Source organism: Vicia villosa, linkage group LG3 (genome assembly GCF_029867415.1).
Source record: "Vicia villosa cultivar HV-30 ecotype Madison, WI linkage group LG3, Vvil1.0, whole genome shotgun sequence".
Taxonomy (NCBI): domain Eukaryota; kingdom Viridiplantae; phylum Streptophyta; class Magnoliopsida; order Fabales; family Fabaceae; genus Vicia; species Vicia villosa.
In genome coordinates, this window is record NC_081182.1 from 40,849,628 (window position 1) to 40,877,490 (window position 27,863).

The following is a 27,863-nucleotide window of genomic DNA, read 5'->3' on the forward strand; positions in this document are numbered from 1 at the left end:
ATAGACTAAGCATAGGGAATAGTAGTCATTCAAGTTTTTCACCTTTCTTTCTTAGTGAATTATTAAAGCACATAGAGATCTACACTATTTCTCCCGACATTTGTTACAATTAAATATTAAAAAAAATGTATTACAAACACAAACTTAAAAACTTTTCTCATTTTAAAAACCATGCATTTGTATTCTATTTCTTCCTCTTTCTCTCTTCCTAATTTTTTGGCTCACAATAATTGTATATCTTCTTTCTCACCAATATATTTATTTCTCACCAATATATTTATTTCCTTCCTCTGTATGGTTTATCTTCTTCTAATTGTGTATCATAAAAACATATATCATAAAAGCATACAAGGTATCAATATGGCAAACAAAGCTAGGCCATATTATAATATATATCTTATTTTGGAATCTCTAAGCTAAATAGTATTTTAGAGGAACCATAGCTATAAGGAATAGTATTCCTGGAATTATTATTATCACTTTTCAAAAAAGCCATTTCCTTTAAATGCAAATTTCCTCTGATATTTGTGTACTATAGTTGCCTCTTGATATGTTTCAAAGGGAACATTTGGAATTACTTCAACAGCACGGTGAATTTGAATGATTCATCAAAACTTGTTTATCTTCTTTCTTATCGTTCATCTTTCAAATATACTAAAATTACCAAATCACCATTACACCAAAATCCGAGCAATCTCTAGAGAAATGGTGGTATGTAATACTAATAATAAGTGGTAATTAATACCAATAAAGATGTACACAAAAGAAATGTTTTAGCACAATAATTTCAATGCCTATTGCTTGCAGAGCTAGATATATATTTGTACATGCTGAATTAAAAAAGTAGTTGCAGCAGAAGCTATATAGTAAGCATTCCCTTTTCTCTCTATGGTCTAGTTTGCGTGTAGAAGTAGGCATAGAAAAAAACAATACATTGTTTGACACAGGTACCAAAAGGATATTAACCTGCTTCATTAAGTACCAAAAAGTTAGACAACATAACACATTAAATGTATATATTTTAAATTTGCAGGTCCAAGAATTAAAGAGGTACAAGCATTTAAACAATATAAAACACACAATGGAAATAAAAACACACAAAGAAAGAAAATCAACAACAAACAATGAAAATATATAAGACACAAAGAAAAAATACCACACAAAGTGTAAACACATAACAACAACAACAAAGACAGATACTAAAAACAACAACACACAGCAAAATGAAAAAAAAAGTAAAAAACATGCTTCGAAGGCTTCAAAGGCCAGATATGGTAAACAAATGAGTTCTTACTTGAGTGGAGAAGGCTTTATTTAGGGTGTCAATATTTAGATGTTGCTGTGTTTTTGTGAGATTGACGAGAGAGAAAGAGAAATGTGATGATGGTGCTTGAAGAAGAGAGATGGAAATGAGTAAGAATGAGAGTGAATGCATTTAGTAAGAAGTAAGGGTGAAAACGAAGAGGAAGGGAAGAACGCGTGAGTGGGAGCAAGCGAAGAAAATGATGGAAGATGTAAATCTGAGCGATCGAAAACGAAGAGGAAAGGTTGTATCCGGCATTTGAAAGCAAAGCAACAGGTCAGTCTTCTTGAAAACGAAGACTAAGAATGAGTGAGGTAATGTTCCTTGCAAAACTGTGTGGTAGGTTGGAGGGATAAGTACTTATGCAAGTACAACTCTTGAGAGCACAAGTGTTGGTGATGTTTGCAGAGAGAGGTGTGGTTCTTGTGTTGTTTGCAAAGAGACAATATCTGTTGGAGGGAAAGGAAATGTTCTGAAAAGTAGATTGGCAAAGTACAAAAATTGAAGACATTGACCAATAGAAGGCTACCAAATGGCATGGATGAATATTGAATTTGTTAATTACAGGAAAGACCTTTTGGTAGTGTAAAAAATTTTGAGTGCAAGGGGTAATTAGTAATTTTGGGCTACATTTTAGTATTGGGTAGATAGTTGAAGAATTTTATTCATAATTAGTATTACTTCTATATTTATCATATAGTTCAACTGTTACATTTGTCAAACAACGAGTTTTAATGTCTATTTTATCAAATGTTATAAGTTTAATTAATTATATAATATCAGCTGATTTATGTACTATTAGTTATATGTTTATTTTCGATTTGATTTTTTATCAATCTAAAAAACTATAAATGAATATATTAAAAAGTTATGCTACATAAGATGTATAATGAATAGAAAAGAAAAAATATATAGTAGTTTATATAATGATAAATTAAAAGTTTCAGGAGGAAATCTCATTAACTTCAATATTGTTGCTTTTTAAATGGAAGTTTTTCTCATTACCAAAAAAAAAAAAAAAGAAAGTTTTTCTATCCACTCTATTCGGAAAAAAGTTTAAGATTTTACTTTTGATTTTTTTAATTACTATGTTTGGTCAAATAACCCATCTGTATTTTAACATTGTTAACTTCATCTTCATTCTAAATTACATGCGGTATATATTTATATCTTTTCCCATTTATTCATATTTTGAATTTTTTTTTTTATTTTGATAATGTTGATATCGGTTGGAATAAAGCTTCCGGATCGAGTTAAACCTTGTTCAAAATGATCTTTTCAATGCACTGTAATATTTGTTTGACTCTGCTTCTTTGACGTGCAACGATTGTAAGTATGGTGCGTCGTGATATTATCGATCATGTTAATGTATTAGAGGTTGGTGAGTCAGGTGTTCCTGAACACGATATTGCTAAAGTCAATGTTGAGAAAAAATTTATCGATAAACAAATGTTTATGTTACGTTATCATCTACTTAAATAGGTATATGAGGAAGTTATTAAATTAAGTTTTGAGATAGTTATTGGAAGGTATGATTCAGGTTTTGATAGAAGACAATCATACGTTTTGGTCAATATAAAAAACCCATAAATTTAAATGTGATAACATTGGATCAAGGAATTTGGATGTCCTTTCAGGTAGCACAGGTACTATACGACAGTAAATGTATAGAAAAACTCATTATGGTTGTTCAACTCTAAGTGGTAGAGGTAAGGTACATTAGGGGGTTCTGGTGATTTTGTGAAGTTCATTTGTGATTTTAGATTGAATAATCGTATTATGTTTGTGAATTCTAGAGACTGGCATCAACTGAGGAAAACAGTGGAAATAAGAAAATAATAGATGAAAAGCAGTGAAAATTAAATAAAAAGTGAAGAATTAAGGGAAGAGAGAATAACACTAGAGATTTATAGAGGTTTGGTCTAATAAAGTGGCATACTTTGTCTCCCTAAAAATTCCTTATTGAGAGTTCCACTATGAAATGAGCTTCTAACAAGTTATGCTCACGAACCTCCATAGATAAAGATTGAAGTTTTATAATGACTAATTTCCTAACCAGCGCTGAGTTTTCATTACGAAGAACTCCAAAAATAATTGAGAGTTTTTAACAACAAACTAAAGTCACAAACTGACTGATAGAGGTAACATATATTCAATTATCAAGTCCAAAAATAAAAGGTTATCCAAAGATCCAACTCCAAATAGGTACCTATGTTCAGGGCCGGTTATACACCTGTGCAGTCTGGTCCACTGCACAGGGCCTTATAAGGGCCTCTCAATAACTCACTCCAATTAAAAACTAAAGAATAAATAACAAAGTTTGTGTGCTTAGTAAATTCACAGAAAATTAATTTTGACTTTCTATATAATTTGTCTTCATACAACAGTAGATAATAAAGGTCTGTAACAAATTCAACCAATAATAAAAACCAATAATCAAAAGTATATAAATGTTTCATTTTTTGCTTTTTCTATCAGTTTTTCTTTAAATTTTATACAGTAAGGCTTATATAATTAATGTTTAATTAATTCTTATAATTAGTAATAGATGTATAGGAATTGTGAATTTTAATAATTCTTTTTTATATATTCTTTATGAATATCAATTCAATACTTTAATTATTTATTTTCTAATTAATTAATTAATATGTCATACCTGATTCAAGCTTACTTTATTTATATGTTTTAAAATTTGAATATTTAAGATGGATTGCATGATTTTGCTAAAATATATAGATGCTCTTATGAAATATTGGTCTCTTTTATTTTTTAATATTACATTTTTAATATTTTGCATAAATATTTTAATTTAAAAATTCTGATGTATACCATACATTATAATAATATTTTTATTGTTTCTATTTTATAAGTTTACTTTTTAATTTTTATTTTATTTTCTTTTATTGTTAATTTTTAATTCAATGTTTTATTTGTTAAATGTTAATTAACTCTTTGTTTGTCTCGTTCAAATATCAATGTTAACCAAAAATAGACCCTAAAAAATTAGGTTTTATTTTTTCTTCTTTTGATTCTTCATTAACACATCATAAATTGTCTCTTAACATTAAAAAGTTTAATTTTGAATATGAGAAACATAAGAAAAAATTGATAAATTAACTTGATCTCAAACAAAAAAATCTTGAAAAAAATCACATATCTTTTGGTTAAAAACCTGAATCTTGTTAGCGTTGATATATTAACTTTTTTGATTTTTTTTTTGTTAGGAATTTTTTAAAATATTAGAACAGGGCCTCCAAATAGTTTGAGACGGCCCTGCCTATGTTACTTCATTCATATTTAATGCATGAATATCTAGATCTTCGCAATTAGTATGATCATTCTAATTCCTTAACTCTTTTATCAACGTGCTTGATTTATCTTAATTGTTAATGTTGTTTGACATGTTAATTTCTACGAGTAATAATTTGTTTGCTATGTTTGACTATTTGATTATGTTATATGTGCATAGCATATTTTACTGTACCAGGATCATTCATAAAATATTTTTCATCTACATTAAAATTTTATTTAGACCATTTTCATGTATTAAAATTTATTTTAGTATTTATGTTTTTCAATTAAAAAAAATCCAACACTTTTGATGTTGGGTAATTTAAGTCAGAGGAAGTCGTGACTCAAATCAGGAAAGAATCTTATGCATGTGATTAGAGTCAAATGACAATTTGAATTGAGTAAACAATATCGCCTTTTCAGTTATGGATATGTGACTCGAGTCACATAATCCCTTGATACTCTAATCAAATATAGTCATTATAGGTTTTAAAAACTCTTGACTTAAATCAAAGGTATGCTTGACTTTAATCAAGCTCTATTTTCTTGTTTATTCGAATCACATCAAATATTAACTTAAATCAAATTTCAAATCAAATCTCATACGTCAAAAACTTTGAACCTCTAATATCAACCTTCATTTTTGCATATTTAATTTAAATTTTTCATAGTATCTCACTTCGTTTGCATGAATTCTTTCTTTCTCTACCCTAAACCTCTTAAATCTTTCATCCAAGTTCATCAAACATTCATCAAAGTTTATCTCAACTATTTAACCTTATCATGAAAAACAGAAAACCCTCTAGATCTGAGAAATGAAATGTCCTCTTTGTGAATCATCTCCTCCACAAATGAAAAGAAGAAGAGATCAGTTCAGTCTAATTAAAAGTGAAGGGGTAATTTGTAAAGGCCTCGGGTGAGTGTGGTTATTCCCAATCATTCATCTACTATTAGTCTACTCCTTCATCTATCTCCTCTACTCCATTCCAAAATTCGTTTTTGGGTGTGCATAAAGTGAATCATTTAATCTTTGAAGATGAGTACGAAAGATTTCATGATATGTTTCTCAACAAGGACATTGCTCATGAATATTTGTGACTAAACAAGTTGAGATATCTTTATTCATGAGTTTTATGCAAGTGTTTGAAAATCATAAGCTTCAAACGTTCACGGGTTTGAGCAATAAATATAATTTAAATCATGTTAAAGCTTTTTACTATAATATGATAAAAGATATCAGTGGAATTGGATTGTTGTGTTAGTTTAGAGGCAAATTTGTGGCTTTCACCAATACGGATTTTTTGGAAGTGCTCACTTTGAAAAATAAAGGTGAAGTAGTTAATCCTCATAATCAAGCAAAGGAGTGTCAAAATTTGCATTCATTAAATCCATTTCAAAGACTTTGTTTAAAGTCCACTTTGATGTCGGGCATTTTCACATTAGTCAAATGAAGTGTGAAATGTGCATGATACACTAGCTTGAAGATTCTCAATAGAAAATCTAGTAATTTGGCAAGAGCCAACGACATATATTTATTATTGGTATGGATTTTACTCACTAAAGGCAACATCAATTTTTAAAATACATTATTGATCTGATAATGATTTGCAAGGGTAATCCAAATCGTCCTTTATTATACACATCTCTCATTCAGATTATCCACGAGAGGAACATTAAAGATATGATTATGATTTGCAAGGATTTTTCATATTCTATCACAATATTTGAAAAAAAAAATAGAAAAGTATTTTGTCAATTATACAAACTTTATTTCAAATCATCCTTGAAGAAAAAATTTATGCAATGAGTTTATTTCTTGAGTGTAAATAAGTTGTGTTTGAGATTCTTCTAGAAAGCTCCATCTTCAACCTTTAGCCAAAAACCCATTGTTGTGGTTGCTCAACTCTAAGTGGTAGTTGTAATGTACATTAAGGGGTTATGATAATTTTTATGAAGTTTGTTTGTGCTTTCAGATTGAAGAATAAGATTATATTTGTGAACTCTGGAGATTGACATCCACTAAAAAAAAATAAAACTTTCTTCTCCAAGGGAATTTCATAGGTTCGAGTGAAGATCGTTGTGGAAGAAATCTCGGAGTTTCTAGCTCCTTCATGAGTTCAAAGACTCAAACATGGGAATTTTGGTATAATCAATTGAAGATTATTATGGATGAAATCTTGGAGTCCTTTGGTTCTTAAATGGTGGTTGGATCAAGATCGAGTGAAGACTCATATATTTGTTACTTAGAAAAAAGAAAATAAAGCTTCATATATGAGTTGTTTAGCAATTGGCTTTAAATTTCCAATTTATCTGTGGTTCTATGTTGTATCAAAAGACACTTGTAATAATTTCAAATTAGTGGAAGACCAATGAATTTCCAATGGTTCGCCATTGAAGATTGGATTAGGTGCATACGAAGACGATGCACTGAACCAAGTGTAAAACTCTCTTTATCTCTCTTTTAATTCCTACATAGTTTGCATGTTCACTACAACAAATAACATTTTTATGACGAAGCTTTCACCATGTACAATAAAAAAACTGCGGGTACATGTGACCGGAGCGCCTTATTTTATTTAAAAATAATAATAGTAAATTTGTTACCTTGGATTTAAATAAAACCGACATAAATATATGCTCAGGGTTTGAGGTTCGATTCTCAGCTTTTGTTATTTAATATTTTATATGGAATCAAAAAGGCGCCTTTATTTTTTTTTAGATTTTACGACAGATATATTACCTCGGTCTTCTGTAAAACCAAGATAAAAACTCCATAATTTTGTATTCTTTTTGCAACCAAAAAGGCATATTTATTTTTTAAAGATTTTACGTCGACTAAGTTACCTCGGTGTTTTAGATTAACCGAGATAAATACTATTTATATTTGTTATTCCCTTAGTGTCAATCTAAATCAATTTTTGAGCCCTAACGAAAAAACACTACTTCTCCAGTCAACGAAAGAACACTTTTTCTCCAAGGAGCCATAGCAAACGAAAAAACACTACTTCTCCAGCCAACGAAAGAACACTTTTTCTCCGAGGAGCCATAGCAAACGAAAAAACTCTTTCACCATTAATCTAAAAAGTCTTATTTGTGGTATGTTATTATTATTCTTGTTGTTCCTGTTGTTGTTGTTGTTCTCCATTACTGTTGCTCTTGTTATTCTTATTGTTTTTGTTGTTTTCCATTACTGTTGTTCTTGTTATTCTTGTTGTTGTTCTCCATTACAATTGTTCTTGTTCTCCATTACTGTTGTTCTTATTGTTCTTGTTGTTCTCCATTACTATTGTTCTTGTTGTTCTTGTTGTTCTTGTTCTTGTTGTTATTGAGAAGCATTATTTTATGGATCATAGTTGGGCTTCTTCGCTATGTTCATTTCTTATTCACATTTTGTGACAATAACTTTAAGTTGTTTTAGGTTTTGGTTTTGGTGTTTTGGATGGTTATGCAAACGCCTATTTTTATAAGAAGAAATCTTGGTTAACATACAAACTACCTCGAAGACTATGCATCAAGAATCTGGGAAAGACAACAAGAATGAATATGGGAAAAACAACAGGATAATTTACTGTAAATTATAATTTTTATGTTTTAGTTCTTCCTCTTCTCGGATCTCTTTGGATGAAGTTTTAGCAGAAGTACTCATTTTGATTCTTCCTCTTCTCTGATTTCTTTAGATGAAGTTCTTCCACTTTTATATTTATTATTCTGATTCTTCGTCTTCTCTGATCTTTGAAAGTCTAAAATCCAAAAGATTTCACGTATGTCAAGTTTCCTTCAAATTATTGCTTCTTTAATTCTCCATGTTTTCTTCTCTTGAAGTTGGAAAGATCTTCTGGTTGACTAGCTACCTCGAGCTGTTGAATGATTACATCTCTTTGTCTTTTCAAATTTCTTTTTCCCTTCTTTGATATTCCTTCCACTCATTCTTATGCATAATTTGATGTAATAATGCTTACATTGTAGGCAGGGCCGACCCAATACATATTGATGCTTAAGGCGGATTTTAAATAAAATCTAATATAAAATATTTAAATTTATTTTTTAATTTTTTAAAACTTAAAATTATTTATTAAATTATTCTAATTTATTATATTTAATATTTTTTTCCGATAAATACTATTAATATTTATTTATACAAGTTTAGAATAAAAAACTATTAATTTTAATATCACTATTATTATTATTATTAATGAGATAATGACATAAAATATAAAAAAAAACATTAATTTTTTTACAGTGAAAAGTATATTTATAATATAAAAAGCAATATATATTAATTTTATGGTGGTTGCTGGATGCATATTATTGTTGGTAATAATAATAGTTGATTTAAATAATAAAAATAATATGTGGAACACTTTGAGTTCTTCCATTCCATTACTATTCTTTGCGTGATCTTTTGTTGATTCTCTCTCCAAATTAAATGCAAATATTAAATTATGCTATCTATATTTTCTCTTATAACAATAAAAAGTGTAAAGTAATATTATTATAACACAACCTACAACTAGTACTAATCACCTAACACTATGTACATATAAAGAAAAAAAATAGAGGCCCAAGGCAGTAGCCTAGGTGGCCTACCCCTTGGGCCGGTCCTGATTGTAGGTTATTTGGTTCCTAATGGAATTGTTTCATTGATGTTATTAATGTTCTTGTTGTCTTGTTGTTGTTTTTGTTCTTCACTATTGTTGTTCTTGTTGTCAAGAAGATTGATTTATTACCTCGGTTCTTCAAAACACCGAGTGTTAATATTGGGTGCGTCATCCAGTTCTAAAAATAATAAAAATGTTGATGTTGGGAATCAAACTCGCAAGCAGTTAACTTTACCCCTCGCCATTTTAATATCCGGGGTGATAAGGGGTAGCTTTTCACGACACCCTTCAATACCCCGATTCCGTAGCCGAGGTCAAACACATTTTGCGTCCGACATTAAATGTGTTTTTGTAGTAGAAGTTCTTAGGTTCTTTAACGTTTTATAGTATTGTATGATTTGGGGATTTATCGCTTTCTAGAATTCTATGTTGTTTGATCTATCGTTCATAGTGTTTAATGTTTAAGCTTAGGTCTTTGTTAGATCATGTTTGCTAAGCATTCTCTTTGGTGACTATATATGTATAAACTTATATTATTAAATTTTCATTTGATTAATACAATTATATTCAAACATCTCATTATGAATTAAATTTGATTAATTGGCATATTGTTTGTTGGTAATTTCATCACTCTAATCTTCATTGTATTTTTTATTCATTGAGTAAATCATGCAATTAGTTAATAAAGAATCTTTTCAGACTTTCGCTCCCATTCAATTTTAAGACTCACAATTTGGAAAGCTTTTTGAAACAATTTATAATAGAGTAAGGTCTACTCGATCTTCGCCCCCTTTCTAGATTATTCTACGGCTATATTCAACCCAACAAATATGTCACATGTGATTGTCATCAATTACAATATTTCACTAGGGAATTTTGTTGTAAAAAAATTTTCTTCAACATATTTTTATTGTGTCGGTATTACATAATTAAAAATGCAAGATATAGAATTAAGTTGTTTTTAAGAAACAAAAAATTCAAGGGTGAAAATGGGAAAATTTTGTGAATTTACAACAAATATTGGAATTCATAATTGAAGCTTGAAATTATGTAATAAATTCTTCTACAAAGGTTAAACCAAATTTTAAAGAAATACTAGAACCCATATTAATTTTATCATGTAGCTCAGGAATGTGTGTGAATTTTTTAAAAAAATTAGAATATGTTGAAACTACAATATTATGTTAAGTGAAAGAGAAAACAGTCAATGCTTGGATTGATCGTATTACACACCTTAGAAACATCACCACAAACAAAATTGAATTTGCTCATGATAAATTGAAAAATATATGTCAAAAAATAATGGTAATTTGTGTAAGTGCTAGGAAGAAAATAATAAGATGAATGTACTACACAAGAATGGTATAAATATATTCTCTTGTCAAAGTATCACTATATTAGAATATAAGTTCAAAAACAAGACTTTATATTCTCAGTTGACTAGAAATATTTCTCGTGTGAGATTGAATTGTATTCACCATGAACTATGGGAGCAGAGAAAATTGTTCTAGATAGCTCTAAGTGTAGTAGTGCAATTAGAAAAATATACAATTTTTCATGTGCTTATGGAATAGCCCAAAAGATGAAGCTCAACAGATCTATAGTTATGGTTAGGGTAAACACACACTGAAAAGGACTTTAGTTTGATGGTGACAGTGTAATCAAAGATGATAAATAAGATATATCTATTTTGGTATAGTGAGAGGCAATTCAAGAAAGAATTGTGAAAAATAATTATAATATGAAGTTGTACACCAAAGAACATATGTATGCGAAAGCCTATCTAGAAACCACTTATATGGCACCATCTACGAAAAATGGTAAAAACAAAATATGCTCAGAAGAAGGTTAAACCAACTTGAAATGATAGTTCAATCAACTTGTCGCCATCCTTCTATGAGCATGTCGACTCACTTTATTTGGATTCTCCAATTTCACAGTCCAAAAAAAAAAATTCAAGAAAGGGTGCTCACCTTAGCAAACCATCTCCTTCTCCACCTTTACCTAAAATAAAATAAATTGAGTAAATGTTTGTTTTTAGGAATAAATATATTGACAAAATTGTAAATGTTTCTAATGATGGTATTATAAATTTCGTGTTGTTTCAGATTTAATTGGTAAGGGTGATAAAATTTGGACTTTTATTTGTCATAATATTATTTAACATTTAACTTTTTATAACGAAAATTACATGAAGTTATATGAGACTAAAAATGATACGAGAATATACAAATTACTTTGATTCTTAGTAAAATTGGTGTCTCAATACTGATAGGAAAGTGAATGTCTTTTCTTTAAACGAGTTATCTTGTAGAAATTGCATACGACTGAGTTTTAGTTGAGTTGAAAATATATGGTTTTTCAAAAACTTTTTTTCCTCTACGTATTTGCCCTCTAAAAAATTCAGATGGTTGGGTTATCTATATTGGGTGACTTTCAACTAAGATGTATTTTGTACATGCTTATTTAAAATCAAAATATCCTTTATTACGAATATTTGTAGAATAGGGAAACCATCACAGAGAAGAAGAAATTGGTTGAGAGTTTTCTTTTTGAATAAGATGGTTGAGTACACATTGAATGATATTGAAAATGAGTCAAAGAGAAAAAAGTTTAATTATGAAAGTCTAATAGATTTAGATGCGACTTCAAACACATGATGGAGGTGAATTGTGTTATTTGGTTTTTTAATTTTTTTTTGTAAGATTAATTTTGAGTTGATTGATTTAAAAAAGTGAGTAAGCCAAAGATTAAGTAGCAGAAAAATAAACAACATAAAGTAAAGAGATAGAGTTAGAGAAATCACACAAGAAATTATACTAGTTCGACCTTGAACCACGCGGCTTACTCCAGTCCCCAAGAGTTTTCTATTGAGATTTTCACTATCAACAATTTGAACTTTTACACAAGTTCATCCCCACAGCCTTTCTTACACCAAGATTTTTAGACATTTATCTTAAAACCTAAAAGTCAATTATAAATATACAATAGAACTAAGCTCGTAAATATTCAAATTCAACGCAACAACAAAACTACACAACTCTCTTAGTAAGCTTTTCACTCTCTCGGAACTAGGGAAATGTATAGTGAGTAAAACTGATTTTAGAAGGAGCATGAATGAGATAGAAGAGCAATATATTAAAAAAACTCGTGCTTTAAAAGTGAGGACAATACTCATTTATATAAGACAAACAATTTAGTTTAAAAAAGGCAATAATCCATGGGTATGACCACTCTCTATTCAATTAGTTTGCATCACTAATAGATTAAATTGTGCCAAAATAGGAAACCCTAATTCAAGTTCGCTCAATAATCAATTTATTGTCTTCCTAATCAATTAGGAGATAAACTCACCCCTTAATCTATTACCAGAAAACTCTAATCAATTAATTTCAAGTTTTGTTTTTCTAATTGGTTAGAATTACTTCTTAATTGATTAAACACTTGTCAAAATTGGGTTTTAGAAGAAATATAAAATATATAGAAAAATATTTCGATGTCTTTTATTGATCATGAATATGTATAATATACAATAATCATGATTATGCCTAATCGATACAAATATTCTCTTTCTAATATATCATCAGTGTATAATATATATTCCAAATATATGTGTGTTGTCATTTTCATGTACAATATACATGAATTATGTCTAATCAATACAAATATTCTCTTTCTAAACTGCAAGTTTTGTTTTTCTAATTGGTTATAATTGCTTCTTAATTGATTAAACATTTGTCAAAATTGGTTTTTAGAAGAAATATAAAATAGATGAAGAGATTTAAAACATTTTAGTGCGTGTATCCATTGCTTTAATACATCAGGACTCACTCTTGCTTATTAATTATATTAGAATACAAGTTCAGGCGAGCTTTCACATATGTTTGTGGATTTGTAAATCTAAAACCATAATTATTATAAATCATATTAATTTGAATCTGAGACGGATGTACGTTTAGGCTAGGTGTGGCTATAGCCACACCAGATTTAATATATATAATTTATTAGGTTAATTATAGTAAATAAATAAAAATGTTACTAAGGCTCTGTTTGGTAAGGCATAATTTTGAGCTTATGTCTTATAGCTTATAGCTTATAAGCTCATATGACAATTCAGATCTGTTTGGTAACAGTCTTTTCCTCACTAGCTTATAGCTTATTTTACTAACTTATAGCTTATTTTTCAGACGCTATTTCAAATAGCATTTTAGCTTATAACTTATCATTTTTTCTTCCTTTTTTATCCTTATTATTTTAGCATAAATTCATTGTTATCCTTTATAATTTATTTTAATTTCAAATTAAATAATTATATATTAAATATCTTTTATGTCATTTTACATTTATAAGTTACCTGAACCGCTAATTGTACCAAACACTTAAATTAGCTTATCAGTTATTAGTCTCAACCATCATCCATAAGCTATAAGTTATCTGTCATCAGCCATAAGATATAAGCTATAAGCTAGCTTATCAGTCAACTACTATTCTTACATAACAGACCCTAAGTCTAAGTCAAACTCACTTTTTTCTCTTCCTCTCAAACCCTGCCATCTTCCATGCTTGTCTCTTCCTCACATATTTTTTATTTCAACAATTCTTTATTTTTTTCTCTAAATTTCTCCGATTGAAAATCAAAGGTAAAGTAAGTATTTTAATTTTTTCTTATTCTTTTCTCCTTTTTGAGTTGAACCCTAAAATCCCAATTTGTTAAATTAAATCAATTTTTCCAATTTCTCATAAATTGTTTTCTTTATAATCAATTGATTTTTTGCTCTCTTTATAATATGATTAACTATTTTAAATGGTTTCATTATTCTTTTTATAGGATGAAGAATTTTTTTCATGTGCTTTCTAGAGACAAAGCTACTTCTTCGACTAATATGAGAGCATCGGAAACTCAACATCTAAGTCAGAGTACTAAAGTTGTCGACTTTGAAATGCTGGAAATAGATCCAGGAATTAGGCCGCCAATTTCAAGATATCATTCTGATATAAAAAATGAGGTAAGGAAAAATTATTTAAAAATAGGTCATCATCAACCTCCTCACAATTTCGTATACCCTTTGCTTGTTCAAGGTAAACAAAGACGTCGAATTTGCAAAAATTGGTTTGATTTATATGACTGGATTGATTATAGTGAATCTAAGGACTTAGCATTTTGTTTGCCGTGTTTTTTATTTAAAAATGTCTCTAAATATGGGAGAGATCACTTTGTGATAAAGGGGTTTGGTGACTGAAAGAGATCACGCTACTTCTTCTAATAGTCATGTTGATTATTTGCATATGAGTTACACTCTCATGAACCCAAACCAAAGTAATAAGGTTGCGTTTGTTAATCAAACTAACCAAATGAATTTCGAATACCGTGTCGATGTAAACACATATCTTATAGCTACTAAGTTTCTTTTGAGGTGTGGCATGCCATTTAGAGGGAGTCATGAGTCATTTAACTCTTTATTTAAGGTGCCATTTCTTGAGTTGGTGGACACTCTAAAGGAAATTAACCCAGAAATAGCTAGTGTAATATATTGTGCTCGGGCAAATAATTTTATGTCTGCCCCTAAGATTCAAAAGGATCTTGGCGCTGCTAGTGCATGTGAAATAACTCAACAATTGTATGTGATATTGTGGATGATGTGTTTTAGGTTTTGATTGATGAATCCGGTGATGTTGCTGATAAAGAACAAATGGTTGTTGTTATTCGTTATGTTAATAATGAAGATTTATTAAAAGAAATTTTTCTTGGCATTGTAAGTGTTAAAGAAACAAATGATAAGTCACTTAAGGAGGCACATGAGAAGTTGTTGTCTATTAATGGTTTGAGTTTATCTAGGATAAGAGGGCAAGGATATGATGAAGCTAGCAATATGCGAGGTAAGTGTTAGGAGTAAATTAATGGTAAACTCATGTGTTAATATAAGTGATGTCTTCTCTAAACCAATGCAAAAATGTGATAAATCCATAGGTTTTTATTAAGAATTGAACTGAATAAGTTTAGTTCGTGCGTAAAGCAAATCGAATCACTTGTGGGTGTTATTGTTGTAGGTTTTGAGCTGAATAAGAACTTAAGAAGAACATAAGGAGGAAAGAAAGCTGGAAGTCTCAAAGGCTGAAGAAAAAGATGGAAAGTACAAAGGGCGCGCCGCGAGAGTTCCTAGGCGCGCCGCGAAAATACTTCTGTTTGAGGGGCGCGCCGCGCCAGCCCGTTGCCGCGCCGCGGCCTCGGCGTTAAAAGCCCAAAAGTTCTGTTTTAAAGCCCTAGTTTTCAAGTGGTTATATAGACTTTGGTGGGAGCGAAATTAGGAGAGCTATCTGATTCTGAAGCTGAGAATAACAATAGAAGGTGGATTCTTTACCAATTGAAGGCATTCTATTGATGAAGATGAATTCCTCCATTGATTCTTGTATGTTCTTCATGTCTATGGAGAGCTAAATCCCTCTTGTTGAGTCTAAGGTAGTAGTTAACCTATGAATATACATTACCATTGATTAATCCCTGTGAACAATTGTTTGAATTTATTATCAATAAGAAACCTTGCTTTTAATTTACATCATTGTTGAATCTTTGATCGAAAGAAAGGATTTAACTTTTGCCCTAGGTTACTATATTGATTCAATTGCAATTTGCAGAGATGGAATTGTAATTGGGTTTTCATAATTATCGTTCTTAATTACTATTATCGTTATTGTGATTTGGAGAGATCGAATCTCATACCGGTAAAAGTTATCTAATTTGATTTGAAGACATGGAATCTTATTTGAGGATAAGTGAAGATAATGATTCAAAGGATTGTTCTATTGTGAATTAATTGATAATTGTATAGGATTAGGTTGATGAACCCTAAAGACTCAACATCTTTCTTTATTTGTTAAACACAAAGTCCTTTACTCGCTTTTATTTTATTATTTGCTTTTGATATTATTATTAGTATAAAACAAACCAAACCAAATTTCTTAACTCAAAATAAACAACTATAGAACGGCAGTGATATTAACCAATCCCTGTGGATACGATATATTACAGAAAATATTTACCCACAAATACTTTCAACAAATTGGCGCCGTTGCCGGGGATTGGTGTCAATATTGCATGCATTGCAATAGTTCTTATTTTGAGTTTTAATTTTTATTTTCTCTATTTGGTTGTTTCACGTGTTTGCTAGTTTTGCAGAAGATTGTGTATGCGCAGCAAAGTTTCTAGCGATCAACTTCTTTTTGATCCCGAGATCGAAAGGACCGCTAGGAGGTTAAATAGCAAAGCACGAAAAAGAGCGAACATAGCAAAAGCAAGAGACAACGCAACCGCGACATCGTCACAACAACTTGAAACCATTGATGAGTCGCAAGAAGGATTCTTCTTTCACGAACTATTCACGGAGGAAGAACCGGAAGTTTTTATACAACCTACTGTTGGCAACATGGCTGCTAATGGTCCATGTGCTAATAGTCCAAGACTCAATCCTCAGTTCGCGAGAACTGCCGCCAACGGGCGACCGACAGAACTGAAGACCGGTATCATACAATTGATTTGTGCAAGTCCTTTCGCCGGATTGGACCATGAAGACCCGTACACGCATCTTACTCGATTCTATGAGTTAACGGGTACTACGGGTGTCGCTCAAGCTGATGAGGAAGCATTATTTAAGAGGTTGTTCCCACACTCTTTGCTATCTAAGGCAAAGGATTGGTATCTGGATCAACCCGAGGTAGTGATGACAAATTGGAACACATTGGAAGAAAAATTTCTGGAAAGGTTTTACTCTCAAAACCGATTCTTCGAAGCAAAAACAGCAATAGCAGTATTTTCTCAAGGTAGTAATGAATCTTTGAATGAAGCATGGGAAAGGTATAAAGCTATGTTGAGAAAGTGCAAAGGACACGGTTTTTCAGACGTTGACCAAATCCATATGTTCCGTAACGGTCTCACAGCTACAAACAAGACACTTTTGGACGCCACAGCTGGTGGTTCTCTCATGTCCAAAACACCTGAAGAAGCTACTCAGATAATAGAGCGAATGGCTCTAAATGATCGTCAAGGCAATCATGATCGAACAGTAAGAGATAAGAAACCCGGAATGCTAGAGTTGAACAACAGTGATGCTCTACTTGCTCAGAACAAATTGTTAACTTCACAAGTGGAACTTTTGACACAACAAATGTCTAAATTACCACAACAGATCAAGGAGCTGAACTGGGTATCTAATTCATATCAAGTTGCTAAGTGCGAATTATGCAAGGGAGATCATCAAACAGGATTCTGCCCACCAGTGCAAGAAGAAGAAGTGAATTACATGAATAATAACCAAGGACAAAGGCCGAATCAATATCAAAATCAGCCATACCAACAAGGCTATCCGCCAAGATATAACAATCAAGGGTACCAACAAAGGCCACCGAATCAAGGGTATCAACCACAAGCATTCCAACCATACACTCAACCACCGCAACAACAGCAAGGAGGACAATCCAAGTTGGAAGAAACCGTGAATCAGTTCATTCAAACATCAGTGATAAATCAAAAGAATCAAGAAGCGGCTATAAAGAGTTTAGAAACTCAAGTGGGCCAACTTGCTAAGCAGATTGCAACTAATCAATCAAATGCAACTTTCTCGGCCAACACTCAAGAGAACCCAAGAGAACATTGCAAAGCAGTGGTAACAAGGTCTGGACAAAAAGGTGGCAAGGATGAAACGAAAACTAATGAGGTTGAAGACGATAAAGAAAAAGAAGATGAAAAACATGATGGAGAAGATGAAGAATATGAAATTATTAGAAAGGGGGATGAAGAGGAAGATTTGAGAAGAGAAGTCAAGAAGGAGAAATTAAAAAGAAGGAGTGCTAAAGATAAGATGGCGAACAACACGATTCCAAGTCAAAATTTGCCATATCCTCATGCTCCTTCAAAGAAAGACAACGCTAGACAATATGCCAGGTTTATGGAAATTTTTAAGCAACTACAAATTAACATTCCATTTTCTGAAGCTATTGCCCAAATGCCAAAATATGCGAAATTCATGAAAGATATCTTGACAAAGAAGAAAAGACCGGAAGAAGAAGAGGTTGTTATACTTGATGCACAATGTAGTGCTATCATATCGCGTCTTCCTCAAAAGGCGAGAGATCCTGGAAGAGTCACTTTACCGGTTACAATAGGGAATCAAAATATTGGGAATGGATTGATTGATCTCGGATCCAGCATAAATTTAATTCCTTTATCAATAGTAAAGCGGCTGGGAAATATTGAGATGAAAGCAACAAGAATGACTTTGCAGCTAGCTGACAAGTCTACCACTCTCCCATATGGAATTGCACAAGACATGTTAGTGAAAGTTGACAAATTTTTGTTTCCGGTAGATTTTGTGGTAATCGATATGGAAGAAGATAAAGACTCACCTATCATTCTTGGAAGACCATTCATGAAAACAGCCCGGATGATGATTGACATCGATGACGGTATAATGAAGCTAAGAGTCCAAGATGAAGAGGTATGTTTTAACCTCTTTGATGCCATGAAACAACCCAAAGACAAGAATGATTGTTTTCGCATGGATGTAACTGAAACAAGTGTCGAAGAAGTAGCAAGCCAAATTCATCTTTCTAACCCTTTAGAAAGGTCTCTTGTTGAGTCATTTAATGTACTCACTCAAGAAGAAGAAAAAGAAATTGAGTTGTTTCTAAAAGAATTAGAGAAAGGTGGCAACACATCCAACAAAGAAGACAAAGTGGAGGATTTGGAGCTGAAAAAAGAAGTGAAAGAGTCGAAGCTAGAATTAAAAGTGCTTCCAACTCATTTGAAATATGTATTTTTAGATGAAGAAGGAAGAAAGCCGGTCGTTATTAGCTCAAAGTTAAATGCGACCGAAGAGGCAAGACTCATACAAATCCTTCAAAAGAATAAAGCAGCAATCGGATGGGTATTGGCAGATTTGAAAGGTATCAGCCCCGCATATTGCATGCACAAGATTATGTTAGAAGAAGACTTCAAACCAGTGGCCCAACCACAACGAAGACTGAACCCAACAATGAAAGAGGTAGTAAGGAAAGAGGTGATCAAACTCCTTGAAGCAGGAATGATTTACCCAATTTCTGATAGTGCATGGGTAAGTCCGGTACATGTTGTTCCAAAGAAGGGAGGCATGACGGTAATCCGGAATGACAAGAATGAACTCATACCATCTAGAACTGTGACCGGGTGGCGCATGTGCATAGATTACCGGAGACTCAATAAAGCAACGAGAAAAGACCACTTTCCATTACCATTCATGGATCAAATGCTTGAGAGATTATTGGGGCAGAATTACTATTGCTTTCTGGATGGATATTCCGGATACAATCAAATCGTAGTCAACCCAGAAGATCATGAGAAGACAGCATTTACATGTCCATTTGGAATCTTCGCATATAGGAGGATGCCATTTGGACTATGCAATGCCCCAGCAACCTTTCAACGATGCATGCAAGCCATATTCTCTGACCTTATTGAAAAGAGTATTGAGGTATTCATGGATGACTTTTCAGTGTTCGGAAAGACATTTGATACATGCTTGAATAATCTGGACGTGGCACTTGAAAGGTGTATTGAGACCAACTTGATTCTTAATTGGGAGAAGTGCCATTTTATGGTAACAGAAGGAATTGTACTCGGACACAAAGTATCTTCAAGGGGACTTGAAGTAGACCAAGCCAAGGTGGAGGTAATTTCAAAACTCCCACCTCCAATCAATGTCAAAGGAGTACGAAGCTTTTTAGGTCATGCAGGATTCTACAGAAGGTTTGTTAAAGATTTTTCCAAGATTGCCAAGCCTTTGAGTAATCTACTCAACCAAGGTACGTGTTTTAATTTTGATGAATCTTGTGTTAAAACCTTCAATGACCTGAAAGAACGGCTAGCTACCGCACCTGTGATAGTAGCACCAGATTGGACAAACCATTTTGAACTGATGTGTGATGCTAGCGACTATGCCATAGGTGCGGTGTTAGGCCAACGGAAAGGAAAAATTTTTCATGTCATACACTATGCAAGCAAGGTGCTAAATGACGCTCAAGTCAACTATGCTACCACAGAAAAAGAATTTTTAGCTATAGTGTATGCTCTTGAAAAATTCAGATCCTATCTCATTGGGTCAAAAGTGGTGATTTATACTGACCATGCAGCAATAAAATATTTGCTCACCAAACCGGATTCGAAGCAAAGACTCATTCGTTGGGTCCTTCTCTTACAAGAATTTGACATAGAAATCCGGGATAAAAAAGGGTCAGAGAATGTGGTAGCAGACCATTTATCTCGGTTGGTCAATGTAAATGTCACCAACCAAGAAGATGAAATAAATGAGACATTCCCGGATGAACAACTTTTTGAAATACAAACAAGACCATGGTTTGCCGATTTGGCTAATCATAAAGCAACCGGTATGATACCGGAGGACTTTGACTGGAACAAAAAGAAAAAGTTGTTAGCCGATGCAAAGTACTATGTGTGGGACGACCCATACTTGTTCAAGATAGGTAAGGATGGAATTCTAAGAAGATGTGTGACTGAAGAAGAAGCCCAACAAATCTTGTGGCATTGTCATAATTCACCAAGTGGTGGTCATTTTAATGGATGGAGGACAGCAACAAAGGTCCTCCAATCCGGATTTTTCTGGCCAACAATTTTTAAAGACGCCCATCACCATGCAAAGAGTTGTGACAAATGCCAAAGAGTTGGAGGGATAAGCAAACGGGATGAGATGCCACTTCAAACCATCATTGAAATAGAAGTTTTTGATTGTTGGGGCATTGATTTTATGGGGCCATTTCTTCCCTCTTTTGCTAACGAATATATTTTAGTTGCAGTAGATTATGTTTCCAAGTGGGTTGAAGCCATCGCTACACCCAAGGCGGATGCCAAAACAGTGCTAAAATTTTTAAATCGTAACATATTCACACGTTTTGGCATGCCTAGAGTGATCATAAGCGATGGTGGATCTCATTTTGTTAATGAACAGGTGGCAAAAGTGCTGGACAAATATCATATCAACCACAAGATAGCTTCGCCTTATCATCCCCAAACCAACGGGCAAGCAGAGATTTCCAATCGAGCAATCAAGAACATTCTCGAGAAGACAGTGTCAGAATCCCGTAAAGACTGGTCGGTAAGGATAGATGATGCCTTGTGGGCATATAGGACAGCATACAAAGCACCAACGGGCGCATCGCCTTTTCAAATGGTTTATGGTAAGGCATGTCATCTACCGGTGGAGGTAGAGCACAAAGCACTATGGGCCCTTCGTTTCTTCAATAGAGATGATAGTTTGGCGTATAAGAAGAGGAAGAATCAACTCCATGAACTTGAGGAATTCAGGTACCTAGCATATGAGTCTAATAAAATGTATAAGGAAAACATGAAAAGGTACCATGATAAGAGAATCAAGAAGAAAGAGTTCAAGGTAGGCGACCTTGTATTACTATTCAACTCCAGACTCAAGCTCTTCCCAGGCAAATTGAAGTCTAAGTGGTCAGGACCGTTTATAATCAAGGAAATTAAACCCTACGGGGCCATTACTATTGAAGATGGTAAGACCAAAGACAGTTGGACCGTTAATGGAGAACGGTTAAAAAGCTACCTTGGGGGAGAGTTTGATAGAGAAGTATGCACAATCTCCTTGTTGAACTCCTAGTCAAAGGGGTTTAACCGTCGAGCCATGCGACGTTAAACGAAGCGCTTGTTGGGAGGCAACCCAACAGAGTAAGCATCTTTCAATTTAAGCAATTTTCTTTTATTTTTATCTTTTAGTTTTTATATCAGTTATCATCAATCAGTACCATCAGCACTAGGGAAGTTGCAAAAGAGTGAAGAGGGGAAAATTTTTTCAAAGAGCGCGCCGCGGGCGGAAATAACGCGCCGCGACGCAAAACAGAAATATTTGCGCGCCGCGGAGGTAAGTTTGCGCGCCGCGGTGCAGGGCTAAAAATAGGTCTTATTTTGAAACCCCCCACTTCCCCCTCATTCTATCTTTTACAACTTCCAAGCCCCAAAGACGCAACTGCTGGTTCAGAGCGCAAATCACTCACCTAGTACACTATTTCTCATCATTACTCAATCTACAGCAAGGTATGCTCCTCATTCTCTACTCTTGTGTTCTAGCCAGTGTGTTTCACTTGAAGGTAACCCTAAATCATGAGGTATTAGGAATTAAATGACATTTGTGTGAACCCTAGGGTAGAAGACATTGTTTTGTTGTTCAATTGCTCTGCCATGGTCTGACTAAGGGTGTTAGGGCCTTCAAAGAAGGTTCAGTGCAGGGGAGGAAGCCCTCAGATGCGCCGCAGCCGCGCCGCGGCTGGAGATTTTTGACAAATTTTGTTTTGTTTATCTGACCCTATATGCTGCTCTGTCATTGTTTGTGATGATTGCAGATGAATCCGGCCAAGAGAGTGCGCACCAAGTCCACAAGCTCTGGTCCTAGAGGATCCCGTGCTACTGCAAATCAAGCTGATAAGTTTTTAGGTCGGGCTCAGGCCGACAGGTTCAAGACTCTGGGCTCTAGAACCATCTTGGCTGAGAAAGTTGTTGTACCTCGGGGAGATGAAGATGCTCCTTATGCTAATATGTGGGGTTTTCTGGAAAACAGGAATTGGGAAAAAGTGTTTGAACCACACACAGTGATTGACTATGACATAGTCAAGGAATTTTATGCCAATGCAATCAAGACTACTGATGAATCTGTCGCTTACTCTTATCAGTCCTATGTAAGAGGCAAAACTGTGGCGTTTGACAGAGAGTCAATCAGTGAATTCTTAGGGGAACCACTCCAATTGGGTGAGAATGAAAAATGCTTCTACCGGCAGAATGTCAACAATTGTGTCGACTTTGTGGAACTGATGACGGAGAACATTTGTACTAGGGGGCGAGGACCAGAGCTTAGCCGGCAAGGGAATCCAACTCACTACAACAGGAAGGATCTAAAGGTTTCAGCAAGGGGAATTCTGTCGGTGATCCTCTACAACATCCGACCAAGGACTCATGTCACCACCATTCCTCTTGATGTGGCTTTCTTAATAACCACAATCATGACGGAAAACTCTGTTGATGTCGCATTCATCCTCTCCCAGGAATTGCGACGAGCTGCTTTGAGTGACACACAACATGGCATTAATGCCAAATGTGTGTTGCCATTACCTGGATTGATTATGGGTCTTTGTAAAAACGCCGGAGTGGAAATTCCTGCACATGGACATCACGTTATTAACACTTTTATTGATGATGTTTTTATTGACAGGTTTTGTGCGAAGCCATATTACAGGGATCAAGCAACCGATACTCCTCCAGCTGGACCTTCCGTTTCTGCAGCACCCCCTCAGGGTAGTGCAGCCCCTTTTGACCCTCTGGTAGCCCATCATTATTATTCTGCTATGTTTGAAGCTAATCAGCGGTCCCAGATTTTTCTGCATGATGCTTTGCAGCAGCAATTCAGGAACATGTCTATAGCCCCTGAAGAGAGAACTTTCCCCACCAGGGAAAGCTATTTCACTTACTGTGGTTGGCCGGAGACCAACCCTTTTCCTGTTGGGGGGGATGCAGGTGGTAGTACAGGTGCAGATACAGGTGGTACAGCTGGGGCTGATAACCAAGGCCAGGATAATGAGGCGAATATTGATGATGATATTGACGCCATGTTTGTATGAGATGATTAGAGGTGATGTGCGAATGAGTGAAAAACTTGTTTTGTGTTGGTAACTGAATTGATGATAAGACTGCTGTTTCTTTTTGTGGTTATCTGATCTAGACTCTAGTGAGCCTCAGTGGTCACTATGACTTGTTTTTTTTATTAAATTAAGTTATGTTAAGTATTGCAATTCGTTGTTTCTTTCAATTCTAGTTTTTGTACTCCCAGTTAGAGTAAGTAGTCCCATAACAAAGCGAGAACCTCAAGCGAAGTATCAACAAGGAAGCAACATGTATGAAAAGTGGTAGGAAGTGAATGTTCAAAAAATTTTCAGTTTCACTTTCTTTTTCAATAAGTAACAAAGCAGGTATGAATTTTTGAACTCAAACTCTTAATGTGTGCAATGAAACTTAAGGTGTTAGTAAATACTGTCAGAAGTTTTTATGGTACACTATTGTATTGAATTGGTTTAGCCTTAACCATTGTGAGGAAAGCTTTCCATTGTTTACTATATGCAGGAGACCATCAATTGTTTCGACTTGTTTGTATCATGCTAAACCATTTGTTGCATCGTCTGTGGAAATCTGTGAAAGTGATTTAGGCACTTGTTTGAATCTGAGAGTTCTTTTAGCCTATTCTAATGCACAACTTATTTTCTTCTGTGAGAGTGTGATCCTTTGCTAACCATTCTTTGAGCCTGAGGTCAAGATAAGCATTATAATATACACCAAGGAAAATATCTGGTGAGTTTTTGATCTCAATAAAAAAGTCTTGTTCTGGACCATCAACCATAAAATTTGGTGATGTGTTTTCTCTTTGACCTTTTTAGAAAGTAGGGGAGCATTCATATAATCTGAATACAGGTCGATCTCCAAGTTGGGGAGAGTCACATTCAAAAGAAGAGTAAGTACTTATGGTAATTGGTGAAAGGCTAAAGAATTCGTAGCTTGAAAAAAAAAAGAGAAAATTGATGGAAAAAGAACAACGTTTGAATATAATAGTTGTTGAAGAAAAAAAAGTGAGAGAGAAAAATCAAGCTACGAATGAATGAAAAAAAGATGGACAGGTAAAGGAAGTAAAGTTATAGAAAAGAAGGAATGAGTTATGATTTGGATGCTTCCCTAGACTAGGAACAACCCTTGATTATCTTCTTTTCTGTGAATCTAAACCACATTACAACCATAGAAAGACCTTCTGATTCTCAGATTCCACAGGACTTGATGCGAGCAATTCGGTAAACGTTTGATATGGATTTTTGTTGATTTAATTGTGTGGATGAGTGTTTAACCCCTCGTTGATTCATCATACTTTTTGATGAGAGTGATTAGTGCTGATTCAATTACAATTGTGTAGTGTTTTGAACTTCTGGAGGTAATTTGCTTTCAACGTTTGTTTCATGTGTATATTCCGAGTTTGCAGGTAGAAGAGGAGTATTTGACTTGGTTGCTAGATTGAACCACTTGAGAAAAACTTTTTGAAAAACTTGTTGCATGATTGTCGGTAAACTTTGCTGGAGGTAAGTAATTTTGTTTAGGGACAAACAAAACTCTAAGTTGGGGAGAGTTTGTTAGGAGTAAATTAATGGTAAATTCATGTGTTAATATAAGTGATGTCTTCTCTAAACCAATGCAAAAATGTGATAAATCCATAGGTTTTTATTAAGAATTGAACTGAATAAGTTTAGTTCGTGCGTAAAGCAAATCGAATCACTTGTGGGTGTTATTGTTGCAGGTTTTGAGCTGAATAAGAACTTAAGAAGTACATAAGGAGGAAAGAAAGCTGGAAGTCTCAAAGGCTGAAGAAAAAGATGGAAAGTACAAAGGGCGCGCCGCGAGAGTTCCTAGGCGCGCCGCGAAAATACTTCTGTTTGAGGGGCGCGCCGCGCCAGCCCGTTGCCGCGCCGCGGCCTCGGCGTTAAAAGCCCAAAAGTTCTGTTTTAAAGCCCTAGTTTTCAAGTGGTTATATAGACTTTGGTGGGAGCGAAATTAGGAGAGCTATCTGATTCTGAAGCTGAGAATAACAATAGAAGGTGGATTCTTTACCAATTGAAGGCATTCTATTGATGAAGATGAATTCCTCCATTGATTCTTGTATGTTCTTCATGTCTATGGAGAGCTAAATCCCTCTTGTTGAGTCTAAGGTAGTAGTTAACCTATGAATATACATTACCATTGATTAATCCCTGTGAACAATTGTTTGAATTTATTATCAATAAGAAACCTTGCTTTTAATTTACATCATTGTTGAATCTTTGATCGAAAGAAAGGATTTAACTTTTGCCCTAGGTTACTATATTGATTCAATTGCAATTTGCAGAGATGGAATTGTAATTGGGTTTTCATAATTATCGTTCTTAATTACTATTATCGTTATTGTGATTTGGAGAGATCGAATCTCATACCGGTAAAAGTTATCTAATTTGATTTGCAGACATGGAATCTTATTTGAGGATAAGTGAAGATAATGATTCAAAGGATTGTTCTATTGTGAATTAATTGATAATTGTATAGGATTAGGTTGATGAACCCTAAAGACTCAACATCTTTCTTTATTTGTTAAACACAAAGTCCTTTACTCGCTTTTATTTTATTATTTGCTTTTGATATTATTATTAGTATAAAACAAACCAAACCAAATTTCTTAACTCAAAATAAACAACTATAGAACGGCAGTGATATTAACCAATCCCTGTGGATACGATATATTACAGAAAATATTTACCCACAAATACTTTCAATAGTAAGTTTGGTGGTTTGAAATCTTTAATCCAAAATGAAAATCCATCTGCTTATTATGTACATTGTTTTGCACATAAACTTCAATTGACACTTGTTTCAAGTGCTAAGACTCACAAAGATGTTAGTGGTTTTTTCGGTAAGGTCAATATGCTTGTTAATTTTATACGATCTTCTAACAATCTTTGGGATAAAACAAGTATCTCAGTTTTCTAAATTGGTTGAAGAGGGACAAATAGAGACTTATAGTGGATTAAATCAAGAATCACCCGTTGCTAGAGCAGGCGACACTTGTTGGGGTTCCCATTTTAGAACTCTCACTAGTTTAATGACTTTATATGGTACCATTATTGAGGTACTTGAAGAAGTCGTGAAGCATACGTAATTTGAAAAATATGGTGAAACTATACTTTTGCTAGATACGCTCTAGTCCTTTGATTTTATCTTTCATGTTATACATGATGGTTGAGGTTTTAGGATTTACAAATGATTTGAGTGTAGCGCTACAAAAGAGTGATCAAGATCTTTTGAATGTTTTATCACTTGTCAAAGCTACCAAACAAGATTTACAAGAAATGAAGAATGATGGATGAGAAGAACTTATATATAAGGTTATGGAAATTTGCAGTAAGCATGATGTTGATGTGCTTGTTATGGATGCACCATATGTGCAAGGGAAGAAACCTAAACGACAAGATACAACTTCTAGTGTTTCTAATTTGCATCATTATAAGCATGATTATTTGTTTCGTGTTTTAGATTTGCAGTTGCATGAGCTCAATGTTAGGTTTGATGAAAATAATATTGAACTTTTACAATGTGTTTCATGTTTGAGTCCCTCATCGTCATTTGCAGCTTTTTATGTGAAAAAATTATTGAGGATGTTTGAACTTTATCCAAATGATTTTGTAGATGTACCAGAAGTGGTTGTGCGACATCAACTTCAGAATTATGTTAGAAATGTTCGAAATGACCCAAAATTTGCAAAGTTAAAAGTACTTTCAGATCTTTGTGCACAATTGATGGAAACAAATAAGTGTAACACATTTGATATGGTTTATAAGCTTCTAAAGTTGGCTTTAGTCTTGCCGGTAGCAACTTCATGCGTGGGACGTGTTTTTTCAGCTATGAAGTCTGTGAAAAGTCAGCTATGTAATAAAATGAGTGATCAATGGTTAAATGATCGTCTTGTAACTTTTATAGAAAAAGAGTTATGGGAACAATTAACAATGATGTTATTTTAGCTCATTTTTAAGAAATGGATAATAGATGATTTTCATTGTAA

The 27,863-nt window shown here is 33.5% G+C and overlaps 1 pseudogene; it reads left to right on the forward strand.

Annotated features, from left to right (window-relative positions):
* Window positions 1–2,638: 2,638 nt before the first annotated feature.
* On the forward strand, window positions 2,639–27,863 carry LOC131657930 (uncharacterized; annotated as a pseudogene).